Consider the following 22,405-nt stretch of genomic DNA (forward strand, 5'->3'; position numbering starts at 1 on the left):
GTGAGCATTCTAAGGCCAGAATGTTATGGAATTTATCAGAACACTTGTCAGAGATTCTAAGTCTAAGTCTTCTGGGAATTTCTAGTGAACTATGTGATGCTACCTGGAGTCAAATTGGTGAGGGGGGGGGGGGGGGGTAGATTGCATGGATTGAACATCGAATGTGACAATGCAAAATAAGAAAGACTATTTTGGAGTAATATAGCTATAACTACCATCAAGATCACCTATTCTAATTCCCTGATATTTGAGATTAGAAAAATGAGATACATAGAAAGGTTAATGTTAGAGACTAGAATACAACCCAGATTTTATGGGCTTAAGAGGAATTTCGCAAATGGCCTCTGAATTAGTCAATCTAGTAATAATATATCTCAAGCTGACTAATAATTATCAGAGAGTCAGGATCCTCACAGAATCTGAGTAGTGCAGAGTTTACATGATGATTCAACCTTTGTACTACTAATAATGTCTTCAATATCACTAATAATGATCAAAAAACTTTTAATATAAATACTTCAATTGACTGAGAACTTACTATCTCCCAAGATAGCTCATTTCATTTGGGGGTATCTATAATTGTTAGGAATCTTTCCCCCCCTTGTTTTGAATTGAAATCTTCCTCTCCAAACCATTGGTCCTAATTCTGACTTCTGAGGCACATAAACTAAATCTCATCTGCCCTCCACACCGCCTTTGAATAGAAAACAAAAATATTGTTGGAATCCAACTCTAAAAGATTAGTTATCACTTCTAATTTTGTAACATTTGTGAGGCATTTTTATGTATAAATTCATTGAAATCATTGATAAAATTGTTAAGGTCAAAATTAGATTCACTTGGTCAAATCTGAACAAAGCCAAAGTCAGATCCTGGATTTCTCAGCTGAAATGCCAGAGATCATCAACTTTACAATGAATTTTTTTTGATCCCACATACTTATTGGCATAAAATGAAAATGAATACTTTTTGGGTCCAGTCATTGAAGTTTTGGGATTGTGAATTCAGCATAACTATAATATTATACAGTTGTAAATTAGTCTAACTATATATACTCTTCTCTAGTCTATATTTCTCTATATTGACTATAAAATAGGATGAGAAACTTTGAAAAAGATTGTACTGAAATAGACAAACTCTTTATGTGTCATTCCTATAAGAATATGTGCCTATCGTTTTTTTCCCCTAGAATTACCTCCCCTTATTTCTATCCTTTATACATTATCTCATCTTCATATCTAAGTTCACCAATGAATTTCCTTTGGATTCACATTTTCTTCCTTCATTTATTTTTCATTATAATTGTTTTTCTTTCTATCTTCTGATTTTTTTTCCTTAGGAACATTATTTTATTCCTGTAATGACTTCCCATTTATAAAGTATGACAGCCTACCATTGCTTCTCAAAACCTTTTGAAACACATTCTCTTCAAATGCAAAATATATTTCAGTTCATGTCACCAGGGTTTTTTCTCTATCATAAACATTAAAATGTGATAATTTTCCCCAAAATTTCTGACAATTTCTACTTCAACAACCAGTTAAATTACAGTGATCAAAATAAGATCCAAAAGGAGTTCCCCTGTGTCTTCCTCTACATTTTAAAGGATAACATTTTTCAATAAAATAAGATAGGAGTTATTTAGCTTCTCGCCTTTTGGTAGAAAGTAAATTTCAAAAGATGTGCAGATATTTTAAATGTTTTCTCTCTATTCCCCCAGACCTCCATGCCTGACTAGAGAGATATTTCTCAAATTCCTCATCTATTTCTTCTTTCCATTCATTTCAATGCTTCAAACATTTATTAAGTGACCTCTGTGTTCCAAACATATGGTAGGCACTGAAGCCAATAAGAGAAAAACCTAACAAAGAGCTTATATTTTACTGGGTAGATGCAATGCATGTACAGAGAAGGAAGGAAGAGAGGGAGGAAGGCAGGAAGGGAGGAAGGAAGGCAGGGAGGAAGGAAGGAAGGAAGTGAGGAAGGGATGGAGGAGGGAAGGAAGGAAGGAAGGTAAGAATGGAGGAAGGGAGGAAGGGAGGAAGGGAGGAAGGGAGAGACAAAGAAAGAAGGGGGGAAAGAAGGGAAGAATGGGGAAGGAAGGAAGGAAGGAAGGAGGGAGAGAGGGAGAAAGAGAGGGAGATAAAAAAGAAAGGAAAGGAAGGGAGGAAGGAAGGGAGGGAGGAAGGAGGAAGGAAGGAAGGAAGTGAGGAAGGGAGGGAGGAGGGAAGGAAGGAAGGAAGGAAAAAAGGAAGGAAAAAATGGAGGAGGAAAGGAAAGGAGGAAGGAAGTGAGGGAGGGAGGAAAGAAGTGAGGGAGGGAGGGAGAGAGGAGGGAAGAAAGGAAGGAAGCAAGGAAGGGAGGGAAAGATTGAGGGAGGAAGGGAGAGAGGAGGAAAGGAAGGAAGAAAGGGAAGAGGAAAGGAAGGGAGGGAGGAGGGAAGGGAGGGAAGGAGGAAGCAAGGAAGGGAGGGAGGGAAGAGAGAAGGAGGGAAATGAGGGAAGAAGGAAGGAAGGAAGGGAGGGAGGAGAGAAAAGAAAGGAAAGGAAGTGAGGAAGAAAGGAAAGAAGGAAGTGAGGGAGGAAGGGAGGGAGATAAGAGGGAAGGAAGGAAGCAAGGAAGGGAGGAAGAAAGGAAGGAAGAAAGGGAGGGAGGGAGGAAGGAAGGAAGGAAAGAAGGAAGGAATGAAGAAAGGAAGGAAGGAACTAAAGAAGGAAGGAAGGGAAGGAGAGAGAAAGGAGGAAAGGAAGGAAGTGAGGAAGGTAGGGAGGGGGGAAAGAGGGAAGGAGGGAAAGAAATAAGGGAGGGAGGGAGGGAGGAGGGAAGGAAGGAAAAAGGGAGGGAGGAAGGAAGGAAGAAAGGAAGGAAAGATGGAAAGGAGAGAGGGAGGAGAGGGAAGGAAGGAAGGAAAGGGGTGTCTTCAACAGGCTATTTTTTAATAAAGTTTTATTTGCCACTCTATACAGTACACTCAAGAAATGAGGTAATGAATATTTTAGATTCTAAAATTTATGTTCATCCTTTCCCAATCTATATAATATTAAATATCCACAATCTAAGTATACACATATACCTTCTTATAGTAGTAGCATTATGTACCTTAGTCCCTGCCATGTAGGCTAGATTGAGACTATTCCTACCCTCACTCCCCAATCTGTCCAAAGAAAAGGCCACTGTCCTCAAGATTTAGTTGGTCTAGGAAACTAAGGGTTGAGTCCTTGATGTAGATTTCATGTTGGATAAGGTCATGAAAAAGCGACTAGAGAAAGACAGGTTAGAGCTATTTTGGATTTGGTAAATCTCGTACCACCATGCAAGTCACCATATTCTACCTTTATGACCAAATTGATTTCTTTATGAAAATAAGCCAGATAACCCTAAAATTTCAAGCCTTAATGCACTGGATCAATCAAATCTCAGGATTAGCTTCCTTGCCTTTTAGAGGCAAAAAAGTAGCCTATGTGGCAGGGACTGTTGTAATTACTCTTCTTTGACACATCTCATCATCTTCTCTCCTCTGTCACAGGATTCAGTTTCCTCAACAAGTCAAATTCCTTGTCTTTTCCCTTAAAGACACACCATCTCCTTCTTATTTCCCTGTCTCTGTCAGGGAAACAGTTATTCTTTTGACGATCCAGGTTTATAATCTAGGAGGTATCTTCAAATTATCACCCTTTTACAAAAACATTTTTTCAACTAATCAGTGAGCATTCTCTTTCTTAAAGTTAAGCTTCCCTACACATATGTATGTATATATTGGTGAGATAAAGCCAAAATTACTTTTAAAAAGACATGAGACCATTGTTAGCAGTTAACAGGTCTAATTTCATTATCTAGTTTGAAAGGCATGGGAAATGTGTGTGTGTTTTTAATAATAAAATAACCAACCTAACAGCCTTTAGTTTAAGCAACAGAAGTGTTAAACAATTATATAAAATTAGTTAATTCTTAGATTTTTAATAGAAAAGAGAGACACAGTTCTTTGATGGACTTAGAATCATTCCTCATTGAAAAGACCAAGGAGATAGACAAAAACTCTCTGAGAATCATCTGTTTCTGTATTCTTTGATTCCTAACCATGGTTATTTAAGTATTGCAAAATTACATTTTATGAATTGTCACGACCAAAAGTCTCATCTCGTTGTCAGTAATTTAGGTAGGCGCAGATTAAGTAGACATTACACATTTTCTGGGTCAACCTTAAATGTATTTCCATATTGATATCACCAAATACAGCTTGCATTCTGCTAACATAACTAAGAACTCAGAGTCAACTCCATGGCATGAAGCACTGGAGCACTCACTTATTGCTTCTATTTCAATGTACTCAATTTCCCTTGAAATCCAGGCATGTCTAACTCAAATAGAAATGTGGACTATTTTGTAGTTAAGGATCTTTGTGGGCTGCCTATTGACTTAGTTTTAAAATGTAATGTTATCTGTGCTTTATTTTATTTATTTTGTAAAGTATTTTCTAATTATTTTAATCTAATCTGAATATAGTCAGAAGTATCCTGAGCCATATATGTATGTCCCACAGGCTGAATATTTGGCAGCTGACATCTTTAATGTCAATACAATAAGTTTCAAAATACCATAATGATTTAGTTTGTCACAAACTTGTTTGGTTAGCATGAGCTTTAATAGTAATTTACAAATCATGAAACTAATGGATTGCCCTATCCAACCAATCCATAACACACTTTACCAGATTGCCAGAAATGGAATTAAAACCAAATTGTCTTTAATTTTTTAAAAATATTTACCATTTCTCTTCAAAGTAATATTTATTTTTAGAAACTTTTTTTTTATTTTCTTGGGTGGTCTTACTGTTTTAAGCACTTTTAATGCCAAAAATTATTTGTTGGTAAGTCAATATGGTTAATACTCATTTATTACTTTGGATAGAATTCATTTTGTTTTAATATATTAGTTTTCATTTGGAAGCCATAAAATCTGATCCATTCATATGATATCAAATTGGACTGTGCTTTTTGAAGTGATGATTGGCATGTTTCATATTTGATGCTCTATAAAATATTTTAAGAGTGTTATGCATGCTGTGTGAAATCTTTCTGAACTTAGGGCTAAATTTAACCACTCTAGTTTAGGTTTCTTAAAACATGCATTTGGATTGATTTCATCCCCTTGAGATTAAATAATTACGTGGAATTAGGGAATCAGATTATTCACATCCTTATTAATAGTCTAAGCACAAATTTTATTGTCAGTTTGCTGCCTTTGGCTTCTCATGCCCTCAATATTCACACAACTATGTCGCCAGGATTATGGAGAAATAAAGCCAAAATTACTTTTAAAAAGGCATGAGAACATTGTTAGTAGTTAACAGGTGGTCATTTCATTGTCTAATTTGGAAAGCATGGGAAAATATGTAGACTCAATGAATGGATTCAGAAGTTAAAAGTTTAAATTCTCTTGTATTTTTAAAATACTGTTAATTTGCCAATATTATTAAGTACAAAGGAGAGATATGAGGATAGTGCTTGAGTCTGACAGACAAGAAGCCAGGAAATAAAAAGTGAAAGCCAAGTCATTTGGGGAAAACAGAAGAACATCTCTCAGGAGTAGTTCTCTGGAAGACAAGTGGAAGGAGTTGCTTGTTTGCATCTTCAGGGAAAAGAAACTAATCTCTAATTGTTTTTCATATTTTCAGGACTAAAACATATTATTAGCCTACCTCACTACATGTGTTTTGCTACATACATAGAGCAAAAAATAGGGCATAAACTATGTGGCAGAAAAAAAAAACACTTGCTAGAAGTACTGCACTCACTTTCAAAATAATTGGATAATTTTAAAAAACAATAATGGATTGTGTCCATATTTTGTAAAAGCACCATGCTAGATCATACTGGACATGTAAAAATGAAAAAGACTGTACTTTTCCTTTCAGAAAACTTAAATAAATCTAATATAGGTTCATGAGGGGTTTATAGAATATTAAGAGGACAAGAGATCACTTCAGGTTAAGAGAATCAGGGAAAGAGGTGGCAAGTGTTTCTTGAAATTCAGATAGAAAATGGAGATTTTTTTTGTATAGGTAAATTCTTGATTTTTTAAGTTTAGATAGAAAATTGGGATTTTTATATGTAGGTTAAAAAATGTAGCCAAAGTCTGAAAGGTATAGGAAATAGCTGAGAGAAGATAAGTGATATAATTTGGCTAGAGCATAGAAGGGTTGTCAAGATAACTAAGTAAAAGATGGCAGAGTAGATAACTAGGTGTAGAGTGCCTAGAAATGAGATTAAGGACTTTGTTCTTTAGGAAACATGAAGTCACTAAAAGTTTTTGAGCAGGGAGAAAGATGAGATTAGATCAATGATTTGGGAAAGAATAATCTGAGTTTTTATAGAATGGGTCAGAGAGTGCAATGGAAGATCATTTGAGATTCTGGGAGTATTCTAAAGGCCTCTAAATAATATGATATCAGAAAAAAATAGAAATAGTATCAATATAGGAGATATGTTGGTTAAATCAGTATAACATGGCTATGATCAACTCTATTAAGGGATTTGAAGGATCCATTGGATGAGATGACATAAAATAGGAGTAAGTATAAAATCTCACACTTCAGTTTAAAAAAATGCACATTCAGGTATAACAGATAGAAGAGGTATGGCTAGTTAGCAATTTATCTGGGAAAAAACAGCAGGTGATTTTTAGTGGATGTAAATTTGGTATGAACTCACAATGTGATATGGTAGTTTGGAAAAGTAATGAGCTCTTAGGCTACCTTAAGAAAGACTAAGAATAAGGACATAATAGGCCCTGCATTTTATACTAGTAATAAAACATGTTGATTGTCATGTTTAGTTCTTGGTACCATATACAATAAAGCAGAGCTATAAACATTTCTTTAATTTCTATTATATTCTTGAAAGTGTGCTAGGCATTGGAGATACAATATAAGTAAAGTTAGTTTCTGCCCTTAAGGAGTTTACAATCTAATGGGGGAAGACAACACACAAAAGGAAGTTAAAGGGGAGAGCAGGGCTGGAAGGTGTCCTGTGTAGAGAGAGGATTGATGGCAAAATGTAATCCAAAGAGTGGATCTGATGGGAAATGAAATGATCTCAATGGACTTCTGAGCATTCTTTATATGGCATCTTTAGGAGATGCCTTTGTCTACCCCCCAGGCCCCCAATCAGAGGGATGAAGGCTAGTGAGTTTCTGATAAAGTGTGAGAACCAAAGCTGAAGCAATTTTCATAAGGATGAGTTCCCTGGTAATATGCTTTTTTCTGTGCAGGCAGGAAGAAGGAGCAAGGATGGGATGATGATGGTAGAGCAGAATCCAGAAAGTACAGCTGGTAGAAAATGAAGATTTCACTGGGCTCTGAGCCCATGTGGAGAAGAGTATTCAAAGGCAGTCAGCCAGGACAGGGAAATGACTCAGATTCATTCCATATGAAAATTTGTTGAATGAATTTAGGGTGTTTAGCCTAGAGAAGAGAAGACTTAATTGAATATGGTATTTATCAAGTATTTGAAAGATTGATACATAGATTTTACTCAGAGGACAGAGTTAGGAACAATGGAAAGAAAGTGTAAAGAAAAAAATTAATACTCTGTATATAGATTATATAGAAAATTTTTCTAATAATTGGACCTATCTACAAGTGAAGTTTTCTATATCTGGGAAAGCTAGGGGGAAGGAGAGGGATACTTTTTAATTATAGAACTTCCAGCAAAAGCTCTAATACTCTTTGTGATGTTTATCATAAAGGGGATTCTTTTCAGGTATGGGTGAAACTAGATAGTCACTGAGGTCCCTTTCAACTCTAAAATTCTAAAAATTAGTATTTTTGCTTCAGGCATGAATGGCTAGATGAATTATGATATCTTTAACAGAAATAGGAAAATTTTAAAATGGAAATTATATTTGAAAATGTAAATAGATATAATAGAGTCATCTGAGCATTAGCTGTCATTCCCTTACCCTACTATAAACCAGATGAAAAAAGCTACCTAAGCATTCTTAGAAAAAAAAAATCACATCAGATAATAAGAAAAGTGAGCCATGGGCCACTTGTTTGTGAACAGAAGGACATGCAGGTAGCAAGCTTTACTTGACATTTTAATATCCTACCCATCATACAAATCCAGCTCAAATCTCACATACTCAATCATATTTTCTCCAGTCCCCTTCTTCTTTGGAAATAATTTTCTGTTATTCTTATAATGCTTCATATTTTTATATGCATTTAAAATAAAATAATGACATAAATATAACATATATATAGTATGTATATAATATATGTACATTCCTTAAGCTCTATAAGTGTCTTGAATGAGTTCAGGGACTGTATTTATTCTTTATTTCCCCTGCAATGCTTAGAGAATTAACTTGTACCTAGCAAGTGCTTAATAAAATTTTTGATAGCTTTTGGATTATTGGGTTATTCAATATTTCTTTAGACCTTTCTTTTAATCTATTTATTCATTTTATTCAATTGATATTTTTGGAGTAACTACTATATGCCAGGCACTTTGGAAGACGTGTGTGAATACCATGTTCCTTCCTTCAGTAACTTTCTTTTCCTGTTTACCTCTTTAATAATAAATATTTCATGAACAAGAATCTCTGTAATTATGAATCACTCTTATTTACAACTTGCTTATTATTTTTTAGCATTTTGATATTGTGCTGTAAGCATCTGTCTTAAAAATGACTGAGTTCAATTTACCATCATCTACCTGAAAGATAAAAAATATTTCACTTAAATTTCTTAATTCTATAAATTTCTGTTCCTCCACTTACTTTTTTGTAAATTTTGATTTTAAAATATACTTTTGGATAATTAGACCTAGATTTCAGATTTAACCATTCAATCTATCTATTTTTCTCTCCAAGTTCAAGCAGGGTTAGAATATCTCAGATTAAAAAATGTTATGTAAGATAAAGAATATCAATTAAAAGTTTTCAATCTAATGGAAAGATTATTTTAGTTAGTAAACTGTTACATTTTCCCAGATTAATGTTCAGTTTTACAAAAAATTCTTTTTATCTTAGATATTTTTCCACAATGTTGTATTTAATATCAAGTTTTCATAATGCCATTTATATTTACTCTAAGCGCTCAATGAAATAATCATGTTCTTGAGGACTAAAAGAAATGAAGCACAAATATAAATAGAAAATATACTCTCCTTGTATTGTTTTTAATTAAATGATCATAGAAGTTTTATTCTATGAATTCCTGAATATGGACAAAAAGATTCAATATATTTAGTATAATGGATACTTGGAGGTGAGGAACATGGATGGAGGTGAGCATACAAATGGGAATGGCTTAAATATTGTAGGGGATGGAAAGAGTTATAGACCATTAGAATGTATTTTGTATTTTTTTAACTTGTCTGCATGCCTAGCATACCCATCCTGAACAGAAATAGGCTTACTGCTAATACTGGGCTTTTCTAGTACTAATCCAAAGGTTTACAAATATAGAGAGTCCCCAATTTAGAACTAGATTGTGTTTCAAAAGTTCATTAGTAAGTCACTGGCTTGGAATTTAGAGTATAATTTCTCAGAGAAAGACAACTATAAATGTTTATTAGGGTCCCTGGATAGCCAACAAAAAGTTAATTTAAACCATAAGGTATTTGAACTACTGTACTGATATTACTGTACAGCCATGAAACACAATTTATAACATTTTCCATGAGAAAGCTTCTTTTGAGTACTTTATACCTTAATTACTAGAAGAGATTTTCTTCTATTTACCAGACTATTTAAAATAGATTCATATTCTTAAGATTCCAGTGGCAAAATGTGGACTTGGACTCTATATCTTCATAGCATTGGGAAAAGAATTAGCATCCTGGACATCTATAGCAGGACTTCTTAAACTTTTTCCATTCACAACCCCTTTTTGTCCCAGAAATTTTTATGTAACCCTGGAATATAGCTACATTAAATAGGTATACAAGTCAAATTTTTACTGATAATAGATAATAATTTCATAATCTTCACATTCACCTTTGAGACCCCCATATGGGCTTGTAACCTACAGTTTAAGAAGCTGGGGCTCTATAGGACAAGAAGAAGAGGCAAAGGAAGTTAAGTTCTAGTCAATGTAACAAAGTGAACAAACCTTAGGTAGCCTTTTATGTAAGGGACCAGAGTCTCCTAGTAAAGTGTCTGACAAATAGTAGGCACTTAATAAATGTTTATTTACTTGACTTGAACTTTGCCTGTTTTGTAATTAAGTAAGTTTTTTTTTCTTATAGTCTCAAAATCTTTTAAACTAAGGTCAACATTTCTAAATATAAGTTACATTAAGAATACTTTAAAAGAAATTGCCATTAATTTGTTATTTTCTGTTTTTACATGAAAAAAATAGTTTTAACTGGTGACCATTCTGACCTTACTAGAAAATATGCAATTAAGAAAATGTGTAAGATGTACACTATTTATCCAAAAAAACCCGAGTCATACCAGTTTCTCGGATAAATATGTAATTAGGCAATTGTTTTAAACACGTATTATGAAGGCTGTTGTAGATACTCATATAAATACATAATTTGTTTTTTTAACATTCTTTTTATTAAGAAGTTTGTAGAAAACAGCACAATCTTGCCAATATATGAAAATAATAAGACAAATAAACCATCTGCCAAGAAAACAAAGACAATATTAAAATTGAAAAAATACACAGTATCTAGTGTATAAGAAAAAGATAAACTCTTACCTGATAAAGAAAAATCATTGAACTATCTGAATGTCATGCTGATTTGATTAGGATTCAAATAGTAAAGATGACTAAGTATTTTGAAACTATCAAAACAAAACATCTTAAAGTTAATTTCATCTCTCTCCAAGTTAAATTGTAACATTAAATCTTAAGAATCAAGGTCTATATGAGAGATAAAAGTTATTAAACTGAAACATATATAAGTAAATGAATATACTTCTTTTATAAGAATACTTTCTAAAAGTTGTTCTTCATAAGCAGTGAAGTATAAGTTAATTCAATTCCACATTTACTAAATAGCTATTATGTTGTTTATATAATCATCTTTTTCTGTCTTAACGAAACTGAGAGGTGTGTAGTGATATCGCAGAATTATCTTAATTTGCATTTCTCTGATCAATAGGAATTTAGAGAATTTTTTCATATGGCTAGAAATACTTTTAATTTCTTCATCTGAAAATTGTCTGTTCATATCCTTTGACCATTATTAAATGGAGAATGATCAAGCATGGTAACTTTGACTGGCCAAAACATTTTGTTGAAAAAGTAGAGAGAAGATAGTTGTGCCTAATACAGAATATAGTTAGAAATAGAGATAGATAGATATAAATGTTTGAGAACATTCATGAAAGCTGGATTTTTAAAAAAGAAAACTACTATTTAATTCTCTATAAACATAGTTAGCATATATGTATATATATTATTTTACAGAAAACAAACTAAATGGCAATTTTTTACTTTATAAAAGGAATCACAAGAAGATTCTATTGTACTAAATGAGGCATATCCATGTTAAAAGTTATGTCTACAGTTCTCTTATGAATGTCTTTAAATAAATTCTTTATAAGATATTTCTATTTTTTTGGCCTTCTATGCATCCATCTTTTTTCTCCCCATGAAATATAGCAATTAAAAAAAGAGAAAACTTTCCTTTTTATTGCAGTATCATATTACTGGTTCTATTTCTTTTTTCTTTTTTTATTGCTATAACCATCATTTCTAGTACAATTATGAATAATAGTGGTGATAATGGGGATCCTTGTTTAACTTCTGATCTTAATTAGGAATGCATCCGGCTTCTCTCCATTACAAATAATTCTTGTTATAGGTTTTAAATAGATATTATTTTTTATTTTAAGGAAAGCTTCCTTTTCCACTATGCTCTGTAGTATTAATAGCAGTAGAAGTAGTAGTAGTAGTAGTAGTAGTAGTAGTAGTAGTAGTAGTAGTAGTAGTAGTAGTAGTATCCCATTTGGTCATAGTGTCTTATCCTACTGTAATCTGTTAGCTAATATCTTATTTAAATTTTTGCATTAATATTCAGTTAGGGAGATTTGTCTGTAATTTCCATTCTCTGTTTTGGCCCTTCCTGGTTTAGGTTTCAGTGCCAGATTTGTATCAAGAAGGAATTTGGCAGTACTCCTTCTTTATCTAATTTTTCACATATTAGAATCAATCCTTTAAATGTCTGGTAGAATTCCTTTGTGAATCCATCTAGTCCTGGAGATTTTTTCTTAGGGAGTTCATTAAGGATTTATTCAATTTCTTTTTTTTTTTAAATGGGGCTGTTTAAGTATTTTATTTCTCTTCTGTTAACATGGGCAATTTATATTTTTGGTAAATATTCATCCATTTGGGTTGGATTGTCAGACTTGCTGCCATAGAATTGGGCAAATAGCTCCTAATTATTGCTTTAATTTCTTTTTCATTGGTGGTAAGTTCAGTACTTTCATTTTTGATGCTGTTGATTTTTTTCTGATCAAGTAAACCAAAATTTTATCTATTTTGTTATTTTTTTTCACAAAACCAACTCTTAGTTTTATTTATTAGTTAGTTTTCTTCATTTCTATTTTATTAATCTCCCCTTAGTTTCAAAATTTCTAATTTAGTATTTAATTAGGGCTTTTTATTTTGTTCTTTTTCCTGGCTTTTTTAATTGTATGCCTAATTCACTGATCTAGTTTTTTTCTACTTTATTTATTTAGAGATTATATATATATATATATATTTATTTATTATATTACATATATATATATATATAGGTAGAGATATAAAATGTCCCCTAAGAATTGTTTTGGCTGCATCCCATAAGTTTTGATATGTTGTCTCATTATTGTCAGTCTCTTGGATGAAATTATGGATGGTTTCTGTGATTTGTTGTTTGACCCACTCATTCTTTCTGTTTCCAGTTTCTTTTTAGTCTTTCTTTCCTTGGACCTTTATTGAATATAATTTGTATTATATTGTGGTCTGAAAAGGAAGTATTTACTATTTTTGCCTTTCTGCATTTGATTGTTACCTAATACTTGGTCAATTTTTATGTAGGTGTCATGTACTGCCAAGAAAAAGGTGTATTACTTTCGTTCCCTATTCAATTTTCTTCAGAAGTCTATTATATCTAGCTTTTCTTGGATCTTGTTAACCTCTCTAATTTCTTTCTTGTTTATTTTGTGGTTAGATTTACCTTATTCTGAGAATGGAAGGTTGAGGGTCTCCCCAATACAAAATTGCTCTCTATTTTTTCCTCTAACTGGATTAAAATCGACTGTAGGAATTTGGTTGCTCTGCCACTTGGTGCATACACATTTGGGATAATAATATGACAGAAATTCAGCATAGACTTATATCTCAGATTCTATACCAAAATAAGGTCAAAATGGGTACATGATGGGCTTAAAGGGTGATACCATAAGCAAATTAGGAGAGTAAGGGATAACTTACCTATCAGACCTTTGGAGAAGGGAGGAATTTATGACCAAAGAAGAATTACAAAACATTATGAAATGCAAAGTGGGCAACTTTGATTACATTAAATTTAAAAGTTTTTACATAAACAAAATCAAACAGAAACAAAGCTGTACAAAGGTGTAAAAAAAATTTACAGCCAGTACTTCTGATAAAGGTTTCATTTCCAAAATACATGAAGAGCTGTTTCAATTTTATAAAAATACAAAGCATTGCCCCATTAATAAGTGGTCAAAAGAATATGAACAAATAATTTTCAAATGATGAAATTAAAGTCATCTGAAGTCATATGAAAAAAATGTTGTAAATCATTATTTATTAGAGAAATTCAAATTAAAACAATAGCGAGGTATCACTTGAAACCTCCCAGATTGTCTAAGATGACAGGAAAAGATAATAATAAATGTTGGAGAGGTTGTGGGACACTATGGCATTTTTGGTGGAGTTATGAAATGATCCAACCATTCTGGAGAGCAATCTGGAACTATGCCCAAAGTGCTATAAAATTGTGTATACCCTTTGACCCAGCAGTGCCATTACTGGGTGTGTATCCCAAGGAAATCATAAATGAGGGAAAAGGACTCCAAATATGTACAAATTTGCAAAAATGTTTGTAGCAGTTCTTTTTGTGGTATTAAAGAATTGGGCAATTGGAAGATGTCCATCAGTTGGGGATTGGCTGAAAAAGTTATAGTATATAAAGGTAATGGATTATTGTTGTTATATAAAAAAATGATGAACAAGCTGCTTTTAGAAAGGCCTGAAAAGATTTATACAAAGTGATTCTGAGCAAAATAAACAGAACCAGGAATACATGTACACAGTAATAGGATGATCAACTCTGAAAAACTTGGTGCTTCTCAGTGATTGAGTGATCCATGGCAATCCAAAAAAACTTTGGATACAAAATGCCATTTGCATCAAGAAAGGTAACTATACAAATTGAATATAAATCAACACATGCCATATTTATTTTTTTTCTGTTTTTCTCTTCTTTTCTCTGTTTTTTCCCTTTTCTTCTAATTTTTCTCTTTTAACATGATTCATGAAGAAATGTGTACTTAAAAAGATAATATACATGTAGAAAAAAATTACATTAAGCAAAGGTAAACAAGTAAATGAATATTCTTCCAATTAGAATTATCAAAACTTTGGTTGCACTTCTTTAGCATTTAGCAATAAAACCATAGTTTTATTCAGAGGTGTTTTTTCAAATTAAGGCATCCATGATACATTATAAATGAGAGTCTTATCCCAATGAATCTGGGTGAAAGGACTTTGAAGTATTCAAATATAAGATTTAGAATACCATTTGCTACATGTATGAAAAGTTGCTTAAACTATCTGGGCCTCAGTTCCTTCAACTGTAAAATGAGAATGTAAGATTAGATGGAGATGGTTTGGTAACCAAAGAATACTGACTTATATCAAAGGACTTGGATTCAAGACCCACTTTATATAGACACAAGTAAAGTTTGAACTTGAACACATTACCTACATTACATTTGGATTCTTGCACTTTCCTCATCTATAAAGTAAGGACAATGAACACGATGACTTATGAAGTCCTTTCTTGTTCTAAATCTGTCAACTTGAAGTTCCTTTCCATTTATAACTCATAAAGTAGACATATTAGAAATATAGATAGAGCATTGTAGGAATATATATAGTAGTTATGGAACTGGCCTTGAAGTCAGAAATAACCTACTTAAGTTAAAGTCACATCAAGGATACATATTTTGGATTCTTACAAGTTACTTAAACTTTTTAAGATTGTAAGTTGCAGAGAAAGTGTTTCCCTACCTTGACAGAAGGAATTTGTTTACCTTGGTGTTCTCTCAAATGAAATCATAGATTTATTTCTCATTTCTATCTTATTCTATCATCCTGGGAATCAATGATTACTTATGGGCATAGAAAACAGAAGCAAAATAAAAGTTGAGTGACTTTGCCTTCTCTCTGTTTACTGGTTACTTTCTTTTCCCCAACCCCTACTCCTGTACCCACCTAACATAAATATCAGCTCTGAGGAAAAAACACTTTTTGTGAGAATAATTGATATTTGATTATAATTTTCCAATGCCTAAGTGTATTGCTCCTTTATCAGTCAAGGTTCCATTGGCTAAGAATTCTCTGTTCTTAAGACCTCTGACATTTCATTCCATGGTTATAGTGAGCACTGAGTGAGTGCAGTTTAGACTTCAGTATCAACTGTGACCAACCTAGACTTGACTTTTGATCGACTAAGGAGAGATTATAGTATTATCTACCTAGAATTAATGTTTAATCCTCTAATCAAAAAAATCTCTGTTATAGGGGAGCCTGGGGAAATTGAACAAGGTAAAAAAAAAAAAAGACAAAAAATACTGACTCTAAAAAAATAAAAAGATATTCAGGTGGATAAAACATGATTGAATAGCCATGATGCTGAAGTGGGGACTTTGGTCACTATCACTTGACATTCTCTAAAGGATGAAGATCATGAACTTACAAAGAGGATAGAAATTGTGTCTGAATATTTTAAAGCATGTAATAAATCCAAATGGCCAAGATAGATTATCACATTGTCTTCCAGTCAAAAGGACAGGTAAGTGTATAGTAGCAAATGGTATCAGAGGCTGCTGTATTAAGTAATGACTAAATCCCTGGAAATCATAGTCATTTGACTGAAAGAAATATTTTGATGGCTTTGATATAATTAAATGCTAAATTTAGTTCCTGATAGTCATTTCACAGCAAGTCCCTTTAGGTACCTGAAAGTAGAGATCTGTTTTATTGAATCTTCCAATTTTGAGAAATACTTACCATCTGTCATATCATTCTCTGGTTCAGATAGCTCTAGACCTGGGTCACTCAGGGCATTGGATATTACATTATTTATTTGTGTTATATATGATATTCTTCTCTGGGAACCAATGTCGCAGGCAGACCCCAATGGCCTTGAAGCAAAGGTTAAATACTGGCCCTCTCTATGTTTGTGTAGTCATTGGAAACCTATTTATCCAGGTTCTCTCTGATAGTCATTAGGAAGAGATTGGTTGCTTTCATTTCTAATAAATTAACATGGAAATCTAGGTCCAAAAGCAATTGTATTTATTGCATTCTATGAGAGATATAGTAGTGAGTTCTGTGCAATTTTTTCCAGTAATGGAAAAGGAAAGAAAAAGGAAAAAAAATAATACTGGATTTGGAATCAAGGGATCTTCATATGCTTCCAGTCCTTTTTTATCAGTATGATCTTGAGCAATTTACTTAAGCTCTCCAGTTTCAGTTTCCTTGACTATAAAATAAGTAACCTAGACTATATAGTCTCTAAGGTCCCTCAGCTTTAAATATTTGATTCTATGACTCCTTCTGTTTGAAGAAAACTGTGTGGAAAACTGAGGGGTCATATGGCAGAGTAAAGAGCAAGCCCATCTTAAAGAAAAGAAGACCTATTTTCAGCTTCTGCCTCTAATATATCCTTGCTGTATGACTTTTTCTAAATCACTTAACCTTTCATTGTTCAAGGCAATTCTCTAAACTAGAGGCTCTTAATCATTTTTATGTCATGGAACTCTTTGTCAGCCATGATGTCTTTTCAGAATAATTTTAAAATGCATAAAACAAAACAACACCAACATAGGATTAGAAGAAAAGGAAATTATGTCAAAAATAAATTATATTAAATGTTTTTTTTTTCCTACATCCAACTTCAAAGTCCTCATGAAATATATCCATTGGCCCCAGATTAAGAATTTATGCTCTAATATTTAAACAATTAAAAGTTGATGATAAGGTGCTAATCCACATTGACATTTTTTTCACCTGAAGATTTTCTATTATGAAGAAATCACAAACCTTGTGCCTATCACTAGGTGCTACTTTGTCAAAAATAGTTTTTTTTTTCTGACCTTACTTTAAGAATTAGGTCTGGCAACTCATATTTCTATACCATTTCTGGTACAATATGTTATTATACTCTATAGCCCCAAAGTACTCCTCCAACTTCTCCTCCTGGATATACAATACAGAAACTTATTTCTTTGATGGTGCCATGGGATGCTTAGCTATGAAGCTAAGCATAGTAACTAGGATTTGGGTCATGACCATACATCTCCCTCCATTTCTTGTCATCACTATTGGTACTTCCTGAGTCCTTCCCAGAGAGAGTGCATATACTACTTTTGTTGTTTCTTAAAAGTATGAGCATCTGTATAACTCTGATGAAAAATCAAAGTCCATGAGATGATCCAAGGCCTGGGATACAATGAAGCCAGACTTATAGTGGTGTTGTCTACCTATCTACCTAGCTTTCTGGTCTGGAATATGTGAATATGTTTTTAAGGTCAAAATCTGCCTTCTCCATTACATAAAGTATTTTTTCTTCCTAAGAAAATTGAGAAAAAGGGGAGGTCATTGATTATTACAGTTTTTATCATACATTATGGCAGATTGCATTCAAAATCTATGTGTGGTAATTTTTACTTCGCAAAGGAGTAAATGTGCACCTGAGAGTCTGAAAGTGGGACTTCTGGTCCCTAGCCCATTAGTATACTTCATATTTTTCATCTATAAAATACAGATAATACCTTACTCTTTTCTGCCTCACAGGGAATCTTAAGAGATTTATAGCTGGTGCATTTTGAGCTTTGGAGGAATAAATCTGCTATATGAATTCTAGGTGTTATCATTAAAATAAATCAATTTCTTTGATTTTCTTTCATCTTCTAAACACTACACACAATGCTACATAAGCACATAAATAAAATATATCACTTGAATTGAATTACCACAGGAAGGTAATGGATAAAAAAATAGAAAAAGAATTAAGAAGTCAAAGGTCACTATTAGGAGTAGAAATGAAAGAAGCATTGTTTTATGTCAGCCAATAGAAGAATAGAGAGAAAATAAGACACACCAAAGAATGAGTCTAGTCTTTCAAAAGCCTAGAAGGAGAAATGTTTCATTCAAAAGCCTGACTGAAGAGATTAAAATGAAGAAAGAGAAGTGAAGAGATATCTGATTAGAACAGGAATTTTTAAACTGAATTAATGTGGTGTGAGTGTGTGTGTGTGTGTGTGTGTGTGTGTGTGTGATAAAGTTCTTTGGAAGTCTATGGACCCTTTCTCAGAATGGTTTTAAATGCACAAAATAAATACAGAATTCAAAATAGAATTATGAAAGAAACAAATTGTATTGAAATACATTTATCAATTATTTTATTTTATTTTTATTTATTTATTTAATAGCCTTTTATTTACAGGTTATATGCATGGGTAACTTTACAGCATTAACAATTGCCAAACCTCTTGTTCCAGTTTTTCACCTCTTACCCCGCCACCTCCTCCCCCAGATGGCAGGATGACCAGTAGATGTTAAATATATTAAAATATAAATTAGATACACAATAAGTATACATGACCAAACCGTTATTTTGCTGTACAAAAAGAATCAGATTCTGAAATATGGTACAATTAGCTTATCAATTATTTTAAATAACATGTTCATGTACCATAGGGTAAGAAACACTTGTGTATGTAGGAATAGATAAGTTAAGACAACCTGTAGCAATCTTTGACATAAGATCTTTAAATTAACCTGTGGCAAGTTTAGCCCTAAATCAATTTGGAACTAAGCAAAATTCTTCTTTCCCCCTGTTAGTAAGTCTCTGTCTTATCAGAGATAGCTACAACACCCATATCACCCCTTTCTTCACAAGGTCTCAGAGGGTCCTCCCTTTTGAATCCCAGCCCATTTTGGATAGCATCTCATGTTGCAGATCCCTCCTCACAATCCCCTAACCCCTTTCTCCATGGTCATTGGGTTTATTAAATGACTGAAATTAATCTGGTAAAATAATTGATAGCTTATCTCTTTATATTTCAGTCTTGCCGAAGGAAGATGATAGGAAGATATTTTAAAAGGGGGAGAGAGGGAATTTTAGGATTATTTTTCAAAATCTATTATGTAAGTGACAAACACAACAAAAACACTTTTTAAAAAAATATTTTTTGTATTCTATACTTTGGACCTTGGCTAGTTTCCAATAAGTAAGTATAACATGCAAATGTCATTCTGAATTAGAAGTGACAACTATTAACTAATATAATAAAATATATCCTAAATTACTTCCAAAAGTGACATTGCAGACCAGCCTGTTCTTTATTCAAAATTATTGACTAAAAATCAAAATAAGACAAAACTACACTATCAGCTTATGTCATTAAAGAAGGGAATGGATATGTATTCTTTCTTCCAAACAATTTCCAAAAGAAACCACTGGATCTCACTAGCTAGGAACAACTGGCATTTTATTCTCTCTCTCTTTCAGTATCACTTTTATTTCCTGTAGAAAATGATCTTTGGGAATACCCAAATAATTCCATTCTCCGTGGTGATACTGTTCTACAATTTGGAAAAAGATGATTATTCTTAAAACATCTTAAAAATTTTGGAAGAGAGTTACTTCAACTTCTTAATATTGACTTGTTTTGCTTCATTAAGTTAGCCCTGGTTCATCAGGACAACTTACATAATGGTGATTAATCCTTTTTTTCCCCCAGTCATGCATGTATTTATTATTGGGATTCTGTGGCTTATTTTTAAATTAGGCATAACCTGCTTCCTGAAAGAATCTGGCAGAAAACCTAAGGAAAGTTCACTTAACTAATTTTCATTGAAACAAGTCCAGAATTTTAGTCAAGAAAAGTTGGGTATTAATCATATATGAGTGGGATCATTAAATTTTCCTTTACCTTCTAGAGTAGCAGGTCATTATAGAGCCATGAGAAGTGAGCTCACTTATTCATCTTTACAATTACATAAAAGTAATCATTTTTATAGCTCTTTTGAGTAGTTTTTACCCATTACTTGAAAAATATGTTGGAATATTATGGTGTAATAAGATATGTTATTATAGATGTGACCTGTGAATTGATAGTATGCTCCTTGACACAGAGTCCTTACCAGTTATCAGTCTCTACTTGACTAATTTAATTGTTTCGCACAATTAATACTCCTTTGTTGAATAAGTAGAAAACTTGTTGTTAAAGCATATATATGTAATTATCTATTCTTAGTCATTATTATATATACTTTTAGGGTGTTATTTTTAAAATAAAAAGTCACGTTTTTTTTTAACTCGGTCCTTTCTAGATTCAGTCTCCTACCCACAAACAAACTCTCTTTGTTTACCCCCCCCAAAAAAAAAACACTTAAGCTAAACCAATAGAGAGCACATATGGTAGTGTATGTAACATTCTAAACCTACAGCCCCTTCCCCATTTATCTAGAAAGAAGGGAGGTTCCCTTTAGGCTTAGTTTAGGAACAGTTAGTTGGCATAGTGGATAGAATGGTAATAATGTTGTCAGAAATAGCTGAGTTCAAATATATCAGACACCTACCAACAATGTGACCCTGGACAGGGAATTTCTGTTTGTCTCTGTTTCCTCATACATAAAATTAAAATAATAGCATAAATAAGGATAAAAATAATTTTAATAAAGCATTTATCACAATTCATGAAACATATTATGTACTTAATAAAAACTTGTTTTATTTTTTTTCTTTCTTTCCTTTTTACCTTCCTCTCTCTCTTCCTTTCTATTTCCTTCTCCTCCTCCCTTCTTTTCTTCTCTGGAGCCAATATTGGTCATTAGAACTGCTGTGCATTTGAACTTAATTTAATTTTCAGTTGTGTTGTAGTCATTTGTGTGTGTGTGTGTGTGTGTGTGTGTGTGTGTGTGTGTGTGTTGTGTGGTATGGGTGGTTCTGGCTCTGCTTACTTTACATGATTTTTCCTGTATTTATCTGATTTCTTGAGATATCATTAAAATAGAAATGAATCACATTCATTTCTATTATTAACCTCTATAATTAAAAATGATTGACATTATTGTTCATCTTAAAAATTGATATTAATTAAATAAAGAATAAGTGGATCAAAACCAGGTATTCTAACATGTGAGCACCTTTCTGCCTATTCTTATAACAACATCTCATCTTTGACTTTGAAACTCAAGAGTTTAAACTCAGTTCTTGTTTCAATGGACTAATCCCCTTTTTATAAATCATGCTTATGTGGAAGTAATTTGCACATCATTTAAAGAGTATTTGCTTTGAAATATTCACCTCAAGCCCTTTTGTATATCCTTTGTCTCCAAAGATTTGTAGTATTTGTTTTGTTCTCTGAGGTATAAAAGACATGAATAAACTTTATTTCTGTTGTTTCAAGATTAGTTAAATAAAATGCTTACTAATTCAACTGGGACTGAAACAAACTTTAGTGAAGATGATCACACATATGACCCTTAGGAATAGAGCAATACAGAATGTCTGTTTAAAATCTCCTTGGACTTGTTCAGAAGAGTATTGAAGAACTTGGGTTCCTGAAAAATGTCGATGAACACATTTTCTTTGTTATTGCAAAGATGAACCATACTAATTTTTTTTCCTTGAAGAAAACAAATGCCTATTTGTGTTTCAACCAAAATTATACAATCCATTAAACTAGTTTTCAGAAAAATTACATTTGAATGATGAATATTGAACTAGCAAGGATATACACTTGAAAATCATTTCATATCTGTGTTATATAATAATGTAAACACATTATAGAATATATAGTACACATGTGGATTTTACATATATTTGAAAATATACTTTTCACATATACATATATATATATACACATATCAATTTCATGCATAGGTATGAAATGAGTATATATATTTGTGTAAATCTGTGACTAGAATTCAAAACAAAATCATCAAATCATCTAATGAAATTCTTGATATATAAACTGGAGATAAATATTTTAGTAATTTCCATCACAATGACTCATCTTAAATAGCTCAATTCAGTCATTTTTTTAGTTGTGTCCAAACCTTCATGAACCCATTTAAAGTTTTGTTGCCAAAAATATTACTGTGGTTTGCCATTTCCTTCTCCAGCTCATTTTA

At 32.5% G+C, this 22,405-nt stretch overlaps 1 protein-coding gene across 2 annotated transcripts in view; it reads left to right on the forward strand.

The window, feature by feature from the left end:
• Window positions 1-22,405, forward strand: part of ARHGAP15 (Rho GTPase activating protein 15) — an 818,783-nt gene that overhangs the window by 399,371 nt on the left and 397,007 nt on the right. The window lies entirely within an intron of this gene.

Source organism: Sarcophilus harrisii, chromosome 3, assembly GCF_902635505.1.
Source record: "Sarcophilus harrisii chromosome 3, mSarHar1.11, whole genome shotgun sequence".
Classification (NCBI taxonomy): Eukaryota; Metazoa; Chordata; class Mammalia; order Dasyuromorphia; family Dasyuridae; genus Sarcophilus; species Sarcophilus harrisii.